The 11152-nt window shown below is 51.2% G+C and overlaps 29 non-coding genes across 29 annotated transcripts; 12 read left to right on the forward strand and 17 right to left on the reverse strand.

Annotated features, from left to right (window-relative positions):
* The first annotated feature begins 56 nt into the window (after positions 1–56).
* On the forward strand, positions 57–129 carry TRNAA-AGC (transfer RNA alanine (anticodon AGC)). Its single transcript has one exon. It is a non-coding gene; the product is annotated as a tRNA-Ala (tRNA).
* An 82-nt stretch (positions 130–211) lies between these two features.
* Positions 212–298, forward strand: TRNAY-GUA (transfer RNA tyrosine (anticodon GUA)). Its single transcript is given in 2 exon segments — positions 212–248; positions 263–298. It is a non-coding gene; the product is annotated as a tRNA-Tyr (tRNA).
* Positions 299–543: 245 nt separating this feature from the next.
* On the reverse strand, positions 544–617 carry TRNAN-GUU (transfer RNA asparagine (anticodon GUU)). Its single transcript has one exon. It is a non-coding gene; the product is annotated as a tRNA-Asn (tRNA).
* A 607-nt stretch (positions 618–1224) lies between these two features.
* Positions 1225–1297, reverse strand: TRNAV-CAC (transfer RNA valine (anticodon CAC)). Its single transcript has one exon. It is a non-coding gene; the product is annotated as a tRNA-Val (tRNA).
* A 116-nt stretch (positions 1298–1413) lies between these two features.
* Positions 1414–1486, reverse strand: TRNAV-AAC (transfer RNA valine (anticodon AAC)). The gene has a single exon. It is a non-coding gene; the product is annotated as a tRNA-Val (tRNA).
* A 240-nt stretch (positions 1487–1726) lies between these two features.
* TRNAA-AGC (transfer RNA alanine (anticodon AGC)) lies at positions 1727–1799 on the forward strand. Its single transcript has one exon. It is a non-coding gene; the product is annotated as a tRNA-Ala (tRNA).
* Positions 1800–1881: 82 nt separating this feature from the next.
* On the forward strand, positions 1882–1968 carry TRNAY-GUA (transfer RNA tyrosine (anticodon GUA)). The gene is given in 2 exon segments: positions 1882–1918; positions 1933–1968. It is a non-coding gene; the product is annotated as a tRNA-Tyr (tRNA).
* A 245-nt stretch (positions 1969–2213) lies between these two features.
* TRNAN-GUU (transfer RNA asparagine (anticodon GUU)) lies at positions 2214–2287 on the reverse strand. Its single transcript has one exon. It is a non-coding gene; the product is annotated as a tRNA-Asn (tRNA).
* Positions 2288–2894: 607 nt separating this feature from the next.
* TRNAV-CAC (transfer RNA valine (anticodon CAC)) lies at positions 2895–2967 on the reverse strand. Its single transcript has one exon. It is a non-coding gene; the product is annotated as a tRNA-Val (tRNA).
* Positions 2968–3088: 121 nt separating this feature from the next.
* Positions 3089–3161, reverse strand: TRNAV-AAC (transfer RNA valine (anticodon AAC)). Its single transcript has one exon. It is a non-coding gene; the product is annotated as a tRNA-Val (tRNA).
* Positions 3162–3400: 239 nt separating this feature from the next.
* TRNAA-AGC (transfer RNA alanine (anticodon AGC)) lies at positions 3401–3473 on the forward strand. Its single transcript has one exon. It is a non-coding gene; the product is annotated as a tRNA-Ala (tRNA).
* Positions 3474–3555: 82 nt separating this feature from the next.
* Positions 3556–3642, forward strand: TRNAY-GUA (transfer RNA tyrosine (anticodon GUA)). The gene is given in 2 exon segments: positions 3556–3592; positions 3607–3642. It is a non-coding gene; the product is annotated as a tRNA-Tyr (tRNA).
* A 245-nt stretch (positions 3643–3887) lies between these two features.
* Positions 3888–3961, reverse strand: TRNAN-GUU (transfer RNA asparagine (anticodon GUU)). Its single transcript has one exon. It is a non-coding gene; the product is annotated as a tRNA-Asn (tRNA).
* Positions 3962–4570: 609 nt separating this feature from the next.
* On the reverse strand, positions 4571–4643 carry TRNAV-CAC (transfer RNA valine (anticodon CAC)). Its single transcript has one exon. It is a non-coding gene; the product is annotated as a tRNA-Val (tRNA).
* Positions 4644–4764: 121 nt separating this feature from the next.
* On the reverse strand, positions 4765–4837 carry TRNAV-AAC (transfer RNA valine (anticodon AAC)). Its single transcript has one exon. It is a non-coding gene; the product is annotated as a tRNA-Val (tRNA).
* A 238-nt stretch (positions 4838–5075) lies between these two features.
* Positions 5076–5148, forward strand: TRNAA-AGC (transfer RNA alanine (anticodon AGC)). The gene has a single exon. It is a non-coding gene; the product is annotated as a tRNA-Ala (tRNA).
* A 79-nt stretch (positions 5149–5227) lies between these two features.
* Positions 5228–5314, forward strand: TRNAY-GUA (transfer RNA tyrosine (anticodon GUA)). The gene is given in 2 exon segments: positions 5228–5264; positions 5279–5314. It is a non-coding gene; the product is annotated as a tRNA-Tyr (tRNA).
* A 245-nt stretch (positions 5315–5559) lies between these two features.
* On the reverse strand, positions 5560–5633 carry TRNAN-GUU (transfer RNA asparagine (anticodon GUU)). The gene has a single exon. It is a non-coding gene; the product is annotated as a tRNA-Asn (tRNA).
* Positions 5634–6911: 1278 nt separating this feature from the next.
* On the forward strand, positions 6912–6998 carry TRNAY-GUA (transfer RNA tyrosine (anticodon GUA)). The gene is given in 2 exon segments: positions 6912–6948; positions 6963–6998. It is a non-coding gene; the product is annotated as a tRNA-Tyr (tRNA).
* Positions 6999–7242: 244 nt separating this feature from the next.
* On the reverse strand, positions 7243–7316 carry TRNAN-GUU (transfer RNA asparagine (anticodon GUU)). The gene has a single exon. It is a non-coding gene; the product is annotated as a tRNA-Asn (tRNA).
* A 608-nt stretch (positions 7317–7924) lies between these two features.
* TRNAV-CAC (transfer RNA valine (anticodon CAC)) lies at positions 7925–7997 on the reverse strand. The gene has a single exon. It is a non-coding gene; the product is annotated as a tRNA-Val (tRNA).
* Positions 7998–8118: 121 nt separating this feature from the next.
* Positions 8119–8191, reverse strand: TRNAV-AAC (transfer RNA valine (anticodon AAC)). The gene has a single exon. It is a non-coding gene; the product is annotated as a tRNA-Val (tRNA).
* Positions 8192–8432: 241 nt separating this feature from the next.
* On the forward strand, positions 8433–8505 carry TRNAA-AGC (transfer RNA alanine (anticodon AGC)). The gene has a single exon. It is a non-coding gene; the product is annotated as a tRNA-Ala (tRNA).
* Positions 8506–8587: 82 nt separating this feature from the next.
* Positions 8588–8674, forward strand: TRNAY-GUA (transfer RNA tyrosine (anticodon GUA)). The gene is given in 2 exon segments: positions 8588–8624; positions 8639–8674. It is a non-coding gene; the product is annotated as a tRNA-Tyr (tRNA).
* Positions 8675–8918: 244 nt separating this feature from the next.
* TRNAN-GUU (transfer RNA asparagine (anticodon GUU)) lies at positions 8919–8992 on the reverse strand. Its single transcript has one exon. It is a non-coding gene; the product is annotated as a tRNA-Asn (tRNA).
* Positions 8993–9599: 607 nt separating this feature from the next.
* On the reverse strand, positions 9600–9673 carry TRNAV-CAC (transfer RNA valine (anticodon CAC)). Its single transcript has one exon. It is a non-coding gene; the product is annotated as a tRNA-Val (tRNA).
* Positions 9674–9795: 122 nt separating this feature from the next.
* TRNAV-AAC (transfer RNA valine (anticodon AAC)) lies at positions 9796–9867 on the reverse strand. Its single transcript has one exon. It is a non-coding gene; the product is annotated as a tRNA-Val (tRNA).
* A 397-nt stretch (positions 9868–10264) lies between these two features.
* On the forward strand, positions 10265–10351 carry TRNAY-GUA (transfer RNA tyrosine (anticodon GUA)). The gene is given in 2 exon segments: positions 10265–10301; positions 10316–10351. It is a non-coding gene; the product is annotated as a tRNA-Tyr (tRNA).
* A 246-nt stretch (positions 10352–10597) lies between these two features.
* TRNAN-GUU (transfer RNA asparagine (anticodon GUU)) lies at positions 10598–10670 on the reverse strand. The gene has a single exon. It is a non-coding gene; the product is annotated as a tRNA-Asn (tRNA).
* Positions 10671–11152: the final 482 nt, after the last annotated feature.

Here is an 11152-nt window from a genome sequence, read left to right on the forward strand (position 1 = left end):
CTGGTTATTTAAGTCACAGCGTGGTGGGATGATGGCCAAAGTGAACGGACGTGAGAGGGGGATTAGCTCAAATGGTAGAGCGCTCGCTTAGCATGCGAGAGGTAGCGGGATCGATGCCCGCATCCTCCATAACCTTTTGACTTTTTCAAATGCCTTTTCTCATGCCACTCTTTGACAAGCCTAGGAGGTAGGCGAGCAAAGGCCGGCCAAGCCTTCGATAGCTCAGCTGGTAGAGCGGAGGACTGTAGTAAAAACATTAGCAATCCTTAGGTCGCTGGTTCGATTCCGGCTCGAAGGACCTTTTTCTTTGGGGGGAGGGAGGCGGGTGCATCCTTTCGTGTTGGACCTTTCGAGCAGCTGAAACACACATTCTGGCTGCGCTCTTCCTCTACTACCTTAAAACACCCTTTTAAGAGAGCTGTGCTCCCAGTCTGAGGAATTTAAAACAGACACCACATCCAAGCTCTCAGTTGGGAGTGCAGCTCAGGCCTGCCAAAGGAGGGCCTTTCGCTGTGCCCTGAAAGCCAAAGAAAATTAGGCCATCGTCCCTGGGTGGACTCGAACCACCAACCTTTCGGTTAACAGCCGAACGCGCTAACCGATTGCGCCACAGAGACACCGTTGCTGCACGCAATTGCTCGAAGCCCCAGCCAGGTCACATGACCTTTGACTCAATAATATCGAAAAAGGAAAACAGCCTCAAGGGGGGGCCCTGGCCTTTAACAAATGGCTATACTTGCTGGCGCATGGTAGCCAGAGGCCACCTATTTCGGCTTCTCTTCCCCGCCTTCCTAACCTCCTGAGCAGCAGCAGAGTGGCGCAGCGGAAGCGTGCTGGGCCCATAACCCAGAGGTCGATGGATCGAAACCATCCTCTGCTAAGAGCTCACTTTTACAAACCCCGCAAGTACAATTCCCCAGAAGTTTCTGCTTAAAATCTAGGAGAGTGGGGGCCGATTCATCAGCGCCTCTTGCTCGTTGCCAAACACCTGTCTTCAATATCTCCAACAAGACAAACTGGACAAGTATGTGGCTGTGTCTAAAAAGCCTTGTTGCAAGCAAATATCACCTGCTTGCGCAAAGAAGGTTTTGTGTTGCACTAGTGGGGTAGCCAAAAATTTCTTCCAGAAGCACCATGCTTCTGCCCGGTTTCGAAGCCGGAATATTTCACGTGTTGGTGCTTTTGGCTACGTAGTGGGGTAGCCAAAAGGCTGCAAAAGAACTGTGTTTCTGCCCGGTTTCGAACCGGGGACCTTTCGCGTGTGAGGCGAACGTGATAACCGCTACACTACAGAAACCTGCCTGTCAGGCACCGCTATGGCGAGCCAGCCGCCAGTATTCAAACCGAGCGGAGGAAAACTGGGGCTTCGAAGTAAAAAGGTTTGTCCCTGGATCAAAAGGGTACCCAAACCAATGTTTCTGCCCGGTTTCGAACCGGGGACCTTTCGCGTGTTAGGCGAACGTGATGACCACTACACTACAGAAACTCGGCGGAGGCCAACGCAGCTTTCCTCGCGAGCGAACAACACAAGTTTGAAAAAAGGAAGGAAAGTACTTTAAACTGGGGACCATCCCAGGCTGCCCCAAGTCCTGTCAGCTTCCCAATAGTTTCTTACTTGTGGCGATTGGGATGCACACTTAAAAAACAAAACAAAAAAAAACAAAAAAAAACTGGTTATTTAAGTCACAGCGTGGTGGGATGATGGCCAAAGTGAACGGACGTGAGAGGGGGATTAGCTCAAATGGTAGAGCGCTCGCTTAGCATGCGAGAGGTAGCGGGATCGATGCCCGCATCCTCCATAACCTTTTGACTTTTTCAAATGCCTTTTCTCATGCCACTCTTTGACAAGCCTAGGAGGTAGGCGAGCAAAGGCCGGCCAAGCCTTCGATAGCTCAGCTGGTAGAGCGGAGGACTGTAGTAAAAACATTAGCAATCCTTAGGTCGCTGGTTCGATTCCGGCTCGAAGGACCTTTTTCTTTGGGGGGAGGGAGGCGGGTGCATCCTTTCGTGTTGGACCTTTCGAGCAGCTGAAACACACATTCTGGCTGCGCTCTTCCTCTACTACCTTAAAACACCCTTTTAAGAGAGCTGTGCTCCCAGTCTGAGGAATTTAAAACAGACACCACATCCAAGCTCTCAGTTGGGAGTGCAGCTCAGGCCTGCCAAAGGAGGGCCTTTCGCTGTGCCCTGAAAGCCAAAGAAAATTAGGCCATCGTCCCTGGGTGGACTCGAACCACCAACCTTTCGGTTAACAGCCGAACGCGCTAACCGATTGCGCCACAGAGACACCGTTGCTGCACGCAATTGCTCGAAGCCCCAGCCAGGTCACATGACCTTTGACTCAATAATATCGAAAAAGGAAAACAGCCTCAAGGGGGGCCCTGGCCTTTAACAAATGGCTATACTTGCTGGCGCATGGTAGCCAGAGGCCACCTATTTCGGCTTCTCTTCCCCGCCTTCCTAACCTCCTGAGCAGCAGCAGAGTGGCGCAGCGGAAGCGTGCTGGGCCCATAACCCAGAGGTCGATGGATCGAAACCATCCTCTGCTAAGAGCTCACTTTTACAAACCCCGCAAGTACAATTCCCCAGAAGTTTCTGCTTAAAATCTAGGAGAGTGGGGGCCGATTCATCAGCCGCCTCTTGCTCGTTGCCAAACACCTGTCTTCAATATCTCCAACAAGACAAACTGGACAAGTAGTGGCTGTGTCTAAAAGCCTTGTTGCAAGCAAATATCACCTGCTTGCGCAAAGAAGGTTTTGTGTTGCACTAGTGGGGTAGCCAAAAATTTTCTTCCAGAAGCACCATGCTTCTGCCCGGTTTCGAAGCCGGAATATTCACGTGTTGGTGCTTTTGGCTACGTAGTGGGGTAGCCAAAAGGCTGCAAAAGAACTGTGTGTTTCTGCCGGTTTCGAACCGGGGACCTTTCGCGTGTGAGGCGAACGTGATAACCCGCTACACTACAGAAACCTGCCTGTTGAGACAGGCACCGCTATGGCGAGCCAGCCGCCAGTATTCAAACCGAGCGGAGGAAAACTGGGGCTTCGAAGTAAAAAGGTTTGTCCCTGGATCAAAAGGGTACCCAAACCAATGTTTCTGCCCGGTTTCGAACCGGGGACCTTTCGCGTGTTAGGCGAAAGTGATGACCACTACACTACAGAAACTCGGCGGAGGCCAACGCAGCTTTCCTCGCGAGCGAACAACACAAGTTTGAAAAAAGGAAGGAAAGTACTTTAAACTGGGGACCATCCCAGGCTGCCCCAAGTCCTGTCAGCTTCCCAATAGTTTCTTACTTGTGGCGATTGGGATGCACACTTAAAAAAACAAAACAAAAAAAAACAAAAAAACTGGTTATTTAAGTCACAGCGTGGTGGGATGATGGCCAAAGTGAACGGACGTGAGAGGGGGATTAGCTCAAATGGTAGAGCGCTCGCTTAGCATGCGAGAGGTAGCGGGATCGATGCCCGCATCCTCCATAACCTTTTGACTTTTTCAAATGCCTTTTCTCATGCCACTCTTTGACAAGCCTAGGAGGTAGGCGAGCAAAGGCCGGCCAAGCCTTCGATAGCTCAGCTGGTAGAGCGGAGGACTGTAGTAAAAACATTAGCAATCCTTAGGTCGCTGGTTCGATTCCGGCTCGAAGGACCTTTTTCTTTGGGGGGAGGGAGGCGGGTGCATCCTTTCGTGTTGGACCTTTCGAGCAGCTGAAACACACATTCTGGCTGCGCTCTTCCTCTACTACCTTAAAACACCCTTTTAAGAGAGCTGTGCTCCCAGTCTGAGGAATTTAAAACAGACACCACATCCAAGCTCTCAGTTGGGAGTGCAGCTCAGGCCTGCCAAAGGAGGGCCTTTCGCTGTGCCCTGAAAGCCAAAGAAAATTAGGCCATCGTCCCTGGTTGGACTCGAACCACCAACCTTTCGGTTAACAGCCGAACGCGCTAACCGATTGCGCCACAGAGACACCGTTGCTGCACGCAATTGCTCGAAGCCCCAGCCAGGTCACATGACCTTTGACTCAATAATATCGAAAAAGGAAAACAGCCTCAAGGGGGGGCCCTGGCCTTTAACAAATGGCTATACTTGCTGGCGCATGGTAGCCAGAGGCCACCTATTTCGGCTTCTCTTCCCCGCCTTCCTAACCTCCTGAGCAGCAGCAGAGTGGCGCAGCGGAAGCGTGCTGGGCCCATAACCCAGAGGTCGATGGATCGAAACCATCCTCTGCTAAGAGCTCACTTTTACAAACCCCCGCAAGTACAATTCCCCAGAAGTTTCTGCTTAAAATCTAGGAGAGTGGGGGCCGATTCATCAGCCGCCTCTTGCTCGTTGCCAAACACCTGTCTTCAATATCTCCAACAAGACAAACTGGACAAGTATGTGGCTGTGTCTAAAAAGCCTTGTTGCAAGCAAATATCACCGGCTTGCGCAAAGAAGGTTTTGTGTTGCACTAGTGGGGTAGCCAAAAATTTCTTCCAGAAGCACCATGCTTCTGCCCGGTTTCGAAGCCGGAATATTTCACGTGTTGGTGCTTTTGGCTACGTAGTGGGGTAGCCAAAAGGCTGCAAAAGAACTGTGTTTCTGCCCGGTTTCGAACCGGGGACCTTTCGCGTGTGAGGCGAACGTGATAACCGCTACACTACAGAAACCTGCCTGTTGAGACAGGCACCGCTATGGCGAGCCAGCCGCCAGTATTCAAACCGAGCGGAGGAAAACTGGGGCTTCGAAGTAAAAAGGTTTGTCCCTGGATCAAAAGGGTACCCAAACCAATGTTTCTGCCCGGTTTCGAACCGGGGACCTTTCGCGTGTTAGGCGAACGTGATGACCACTACACTACAGAACCGTCGGCGGAGGCCACCGCAGCTTTCCTCGCGAGCGAACAACACAAGTTTGAAAAAAGGAAGGAAAGTACTTTAAACTGGGGACCATCCCAGGCTGCCCCAAGTCCTGTCAGCTTCCCAATAGTTTCTTACTTGTGGCGATTGGATGCACACTTAAAAAAACAAAACAAAAAAAACAAAAAAAACTGGTTATTTAAGTCACAGCGTGGTGGGATGATGGCCAAAGTGAACGGACGTAGAGGGGGATTAGCTCAAATGGTAGAGCGCTCGCTTAGCATGCGAGAGGTAGCGGGATCGATGCCCGCATCCTCCATACCTTTTGACTTTTTCAAATGCCTTTTCTCATGCCACTCTTTGACAAGCTAGGAGGTAGGCGAGCAAAGGCCGCCAAGCCTTCGATAGCTAAGCTGGTAGAGCGGAGGACTGTAGTAAAAACATTAGCAATCCTTAGGTCGCTGGTTCGATTCCGGCTCGAAGGACCTTTTTCTTTGGGGGGAGGGAGGCGGGTGCATCCTTTCGTGTTGGACCTTTCGAGCAGCTGAAACACACATTCTGGCTGCGCTCTTCCTCTACTACCTTAAAACACCCTTTTAAGAGAGCTGTGCTCCCAGTCTGAGGAATTTAAAACAGACACCACATCCAAGCTCTCAGTTGGGAGTGCAGCTCAGGCCTGCCAAAGGAGGGCCTTTCGCTGTGCCCTGAAAGCCAAAGAAAATTAGGCCATCGTCCCTGGGTGGACTCGAACCACCAACCTTTCGGTTAACAGCCGAACGCGCTAACCGATTGCGCCACAGAGACACCGTTGCTGCACGCAATTGCTCGAAGCCCCAGCCAGGTCACATGACCTTTGACTCAATAATATCGAAAAAGGAAAACAGCCTCAAGGGGGGGCCCTGGCCTTTAACAAATGGCTATACTTGCTGGCGCATGGTAGCCAGAGGCCACCTATTTCGGCTTCTCTTCCCCGCCTTCCTAACCTCCTGAGCAGCAGCAGAGTGGCGCAGCGGAAGCGTGCTGGGCCATAACCCAGAGGTCGATGGATCGAAAACCATCCTCTGCTAGAGCTCACTTTTACAAACCCCGCAAGTACAATTCCCCAGAAGTTTCTGCTTAAAATCTAGGAGAGTGGGGGCCGATTCATCAGCCGCCTCTTGCTCGTTGCCAAACACCTGTCTTCAATATCTCCAACAAGACAAACTGGACCAAGTATGTGGCTGTGTCTAAAAAGCCTTGTTGCAAGCAAATATCACCTGCTTGCGCAAAGAAGGTTTTGTGTTGCACTAGTGGGGTAGCCAAAAATTTCTTCCAGAAGCACCATGCTTCTGCCCGGTTTCGAAGCCGGAATATTTCACGTGTTGGTGCTTTGGCTACGTAGTGGGGTAGCCAAAAGGCTGCAAAAGAACTGTGTTTCTGGCCCGGTTTTCGAACCGGGGACCTTTCGCGTGTGAGGCGAACGTGATAACCGCTACCTACAGAAACCCTGCCTGTTGAGACAGGCACCGCTATGGCGAGCCAGCCGCCAGTATTCAAACCGAGCGGAGGAAAACTGGGCTTCGAAGTAAAAAGGTTTGTCCCTGGATCAAAGGGTACCCAAACCAATGTTTCTGCCCGGTTTTCGAACCGGGGACCTTTCGCGTGTTTAGGCGAACGTGATGACCACTACACTACAGAAACTCGGCGGAGGCCAACGCAGCTTTCCTCGCGAGCGAACAACACAAGTTTGAAAAAAGGAAGGAAAGTACTTTAAACTAGGGGACCATCCCAGGCTGCCCCAAGTCCTGTCAGCTTCCCAATAGTTTCTTACTTGTGGCGATTGGGATGCACACTTTAAAAAAAACAAAACAAAAAAAAAAAAAAAAAAAAAACTGGTTATTTAAGTCACAGCGTGGTGGGGATGATGGCCAAAGTGAACGGACGTGAGAGGGGATTAGCTCAAATGGTAGAGCGCTCGCTTAGCATGCGAGAGGTAGCGGGATCGATGCCCGCATCCTCCATAACCTTTTGACTTTTTCAAATGCCTTTTCTCATGCCACTCTTTGACAAGCCTAGGAGGTAGGCGAGCAAAGGCCGGCCAAGCCTTCGATAGCTCAGCTGGTAGAGCGGAGGACTGTAGTAAAAACATTAGCAATCCTTAGGTCGCTGGTTCGATTCCGGCTCGAAGGACCTTTTTCTTTGGGGGAGGGAGGCGGGTGCATCCTTTCGTGTTGGACCTTTCGAGCAGCTGAAACACACATTCTGGCTGCGCTCTTCCTCTACTACCTTAAAACACCCTTTTAAGAGAGCTGTGCTCCCAGTCTGAGGAATTTAAAACAGACACCACATCCAAGCTCTCAGTTGGGAGTGCAGCTCAGGCCTGCCAAAGGAGGGCCTTTCGCTGTGCCCTGAAAGCCAAAGAAAATTAGGCCATCGTCCCTGGGTGGACTCGAACCACCAACCTTTCGGTTAACAGCCGAACGCGCTAACGAGTTGCGCCACAGAGACACCGTTGCTGCACGCAATTGCTCGAAGCCCCAGCCAGGTCACATGACCTTTGACTCAATACTATCGAAAAGGAAAACAGCCTCAAGGGGGGGGCCCCTGGCCTTTAACAAATGGCTATACTTGCTGGCGCATGGTGCCAGAGGCCACCTATTTCGGCTTCTCTTCCCCGCTTCCTAACCTCCTGAGCAGCAGCAGAGGTGGCGCAGCGGAAGCGTGCTGGGCCCATAACCCAGAGGTCGATGGATCGAAACCATCTTCTGCTAAGAGCTCACTTTTACAAACCCCGCAAGTACAATTCCCCAGAAGTTTCTGCTTAAAATCTAGGAGAGTGGGGGCCGATTCATCAGCCGCCTCTTGCTCGTTGCCAAACACCTGTCTTCAATATCTCCAACAAGACAAACTGGACAAGTATGTGGCTGTGTCTAAAAAGCCTTGTTGCAAGCAAATATCACCTGCTTGCGCAAAGAAGGTTTTGTGTTGCACTAGTGGGGTAGCCAAAAATTTCTTCCAGAAGCACCATGCTTCTGCCCGGTTTCGAAGCCGGAATATTTCACGTGTTGGTGCTTTTGGCTACGTAGTGGGGTAGCCAAAAGGCTGCAAAAGAACTGTGTTTCTGCCCGGTTTCGAACCGGGGACCTTTCGCGTGTGAGGCGAACGTGATAACCGCTACACTACAGAAACCTGCCTGTTGAGACAGGCACCGCTATGGCGAGCCAGCCGCCAGTATTCAAACCGAGCGGAGGAAAACTGGGGCTTCGAAGTAAAAAGGTTTGTCCCTGGATCAAAAGGGTACCCAAACCAATGTTTCTGCCCGGTTTCGAACCGGGGACCTTTCGCGTGTTAGGCGAACGTGATGACCACTACACTACAGAAACTCGGCGGAGGCCAACGCAGCTTTCCTCGCGAAGCGAACAACACAAGTTTGAAAAAAGGAAGGAAAGTACTTTAAACTGGGGACCATCCCAGGCTGCCCCAAGTCCTGTCAGCTTCCCAATAGTTTCTTACTTGTGGCGATTGGGATGCACACTTAAAAAAACAAAACAAAAAAAACAAAAAAAAACTGGTTATTTAAGTCACAGCGTGGTGGGATGATGGCCAAAGTGAACGGACGTGAGAGGGGGATTAGCTCAAATGGTAGAGCGCTCGCTTAGCATGCGAGAGGTAGCGGGATCGATGCCCGCATCCTCCATAACCTTTTGACTTTTTCAAATGCCTTTTCTCATGCCACTCTTTGACAAGCCTAGGAGGTAGGCGAGCAAAGGCCGGCCAAGCCTTCGATAGCTCAGCTGGTAGAGCGGAGGACTGTAGTAAAAACATTAGCAATCCTTAGGTCGCTGGTTCGATTCCGGCTCGAAGGACCTTTTTCTTTGGGGGAGGGAGGCGGGTGCATCCTTTCGTGTTGGACCTTTCGAGCAGCTGAAACACACATTCTGGCTGCGCTCTTCCTCTACTACCTTAAAACACCCTTTTAAGAGAGCTGTGCTCCCAGTCTGAGGAATTTAAAACAGACACCACATCCAAGCTCTCAGTTGGGAGTGCAGCTCAGGCCTGCCAAAGGAGGGCCTTTCGCTGTGCCCTGAAAGCCAAAGAAAATTAGGCCATCGTCCCTGGGTGGACTCGAACCACCAACCTTTCGGTTAACAGCCGAACGCGCTAACCGATTGCGCCACAGAGACACCGTTGCTGCACGCAATTGCTCGAAGCCCCAGCCAGGTCACATGACCTTGACTCAATAATATCGAAAAAGGAAAACAGCCTCAAGGGGGGGCCCTGGCCTTTAACAAATGGCTATACTTGCTGGCGCATGGTAGCCAGAGGCCACCTATTTCGGCTTCTCTTCCCCGCCTTCCTAACCTCCTGAGCAGCAGCAGAGTGGCGCAGCGGAAGCGTGCTGGGCCCATAACCCAGAGGTCGATGGATCGAAACCATCCTCTGCTAAGAGCTCACTTTTACAAACCCCGCAAGTACAATTCCCCAGAAGTTTCTGCTTAAAATCTAGGAGAGTGGGGGCCGATTCATCAGCCGCCTCTTGCTCGTTGCCAAACACCTGTCTTCAATATCTCCAACAAGACAAACTGGACAAGTATGTGGCTGTGTCTAAAAAGCCTTGTTGCAAGCAAATATCACCTGCTTGCGCAAAGAAGGTTTTGTGTTGCACTAGTGGGGTAGCCAAAAATTTCTTCCAGAAGCACCATGCTTCTGCCCGGTTTCGAAGCCGGAATATTTCACGTGTTGGTGCTTTTGGCTACGTAGTGGGGTAGCCAAAAGGCTGCAAAAGAACTGTGTTTCTGCCCCGGTTTCGAACCGGGGACCTTTCGCGTGTGAGGCGAACGTGATAACCGCTACACTACAGAAACCTGCCTGTTGAGACAGGCACCGCTATGGCGAGCCAGCCGCCAGTATTCAAACCGAGCGGAGGAAAAACTGGGGCTTCGAAGTAAAAAGGTTTGTCCCTGGATCAAAAGGGTACCCAAACCAATGTTTCTGCCGGTTTCGAACCGGGGACCTTTCGCGTGTTAGGCGAACGTGATGACCACTACACTACAGAAACTCGGCGGAGGCCAACGCAGCTTTCCTCGCGAATGCGAACAAACACAAGTTTGAAAAAAGGAAGGAAAGTACTTTAAACTGGGGACCATCCCAGGCTGCCCCAAGTCCTGTCAGCTTCCCAATAGTTTCTTACTTGTGGCGATTGGGATGCACACTTAAAAAAACAAAACAAAAAAAACAAAAAAAACTGGTTATTTAAGTCACAGCGTGGTGGGATGATGGCCAAAGTGAACGGACGTGAGAGGGGATTAGCTCAAATGGTTAGAGCGCTCGCTTAGCATGCGAGAGGTAGCGGGATCGATGCCCGCATCCTCCATAACCTTTTGACTTTTTCAAATGCCTTTTCTCATGCCACTCTTTGACAAGCCTAGGAGGTAGGCGAGCAAAGGCCGGCCAAGCCTTCGATAGCTCAGCTGGTAGAGCGGAGGACTGTAGTAAAAACATTAGCAATCCTTAGGTCGCTGGTTCGATTCCGGCTCGAAGGACCTTTTTCTTTGGGGGGAGGGAGGCGGGTGCATCCTTTCGTGTTGGACCTTTCGAGCAGCTGAAACACACATTCTGGCTGCGCTCTTCCTCTACTACCTTAAAACACCCTTTTAAGAGAGCTGTGCTCCCCAGTCTGAGGAATTTAAAACAGACACCACATCCAAGCTCTCAGTTGGGAGTGCAGCTCAGGCCTGCCAAAGGAGGGCCTTTCGCTGTGCCCTGAAAGCCAAAGAAAATTAGGCCATCGTCCCTGGGTGGACTCGAACCACCAACCTTTCGGTTAACAGCCGAACGCGCTAACCGATTGCGCACAGAGACACCGTTGCTGCACGCAATTGCTCGAAGCCCCAGCCAGGTCACATTGACCTTTGACTCAATAATATCGAAAAAGGAAAACAGCCTCAAGGGGGGGCCCTGGCCTTTAACAAATGGCTATACTTGCTGGCGCATGGTAGCCAGAGGCCACCTATTTCGGCTTCTCTTCCCCGCCTTCCTAACCTCCTGAAGCAGCAGCAGAGTGGCGCAGCGGAAGCGTGCTGGGCCCATAACCCAGAGGTCGATGGATCGAAACCATCCTCTGCTAAGAGCTCACTTTTACAAACCCCGCAAGTACAATTCCCCAGAAGTTTCTGCTTAAATCTAGGAGAGTGGGGGCCGATTCATCAGCCGCCTCTTGCTCGTTGCCAAACACCTGTCTTCAATATCTCCAACAAGACAAACTGGACAAGTATGTGGCTGTGTCTAAAAGCCTTGTTGCAAGCAAATATCACCTGCTTGCGCAAAGAAGGTTTTTGTGTTGC

Source organism: Dendropsophus ebraccatus, unplaced genomic scaffold (genome assembly GCF_027789765.1).
Source record: "Dendropsophus ebraccatus isolate aDenEbr1 unplaced genomic scaffold, aDenEbr1.pat pat_scaffold_488_ctg1, whole genome shotgun sequence".
NCBI lineage: Eukaryota > Metazoa > Chordata > Amphibia > Anura > Hylidae > Dendropsophus > Dendropsophus ebraccatus.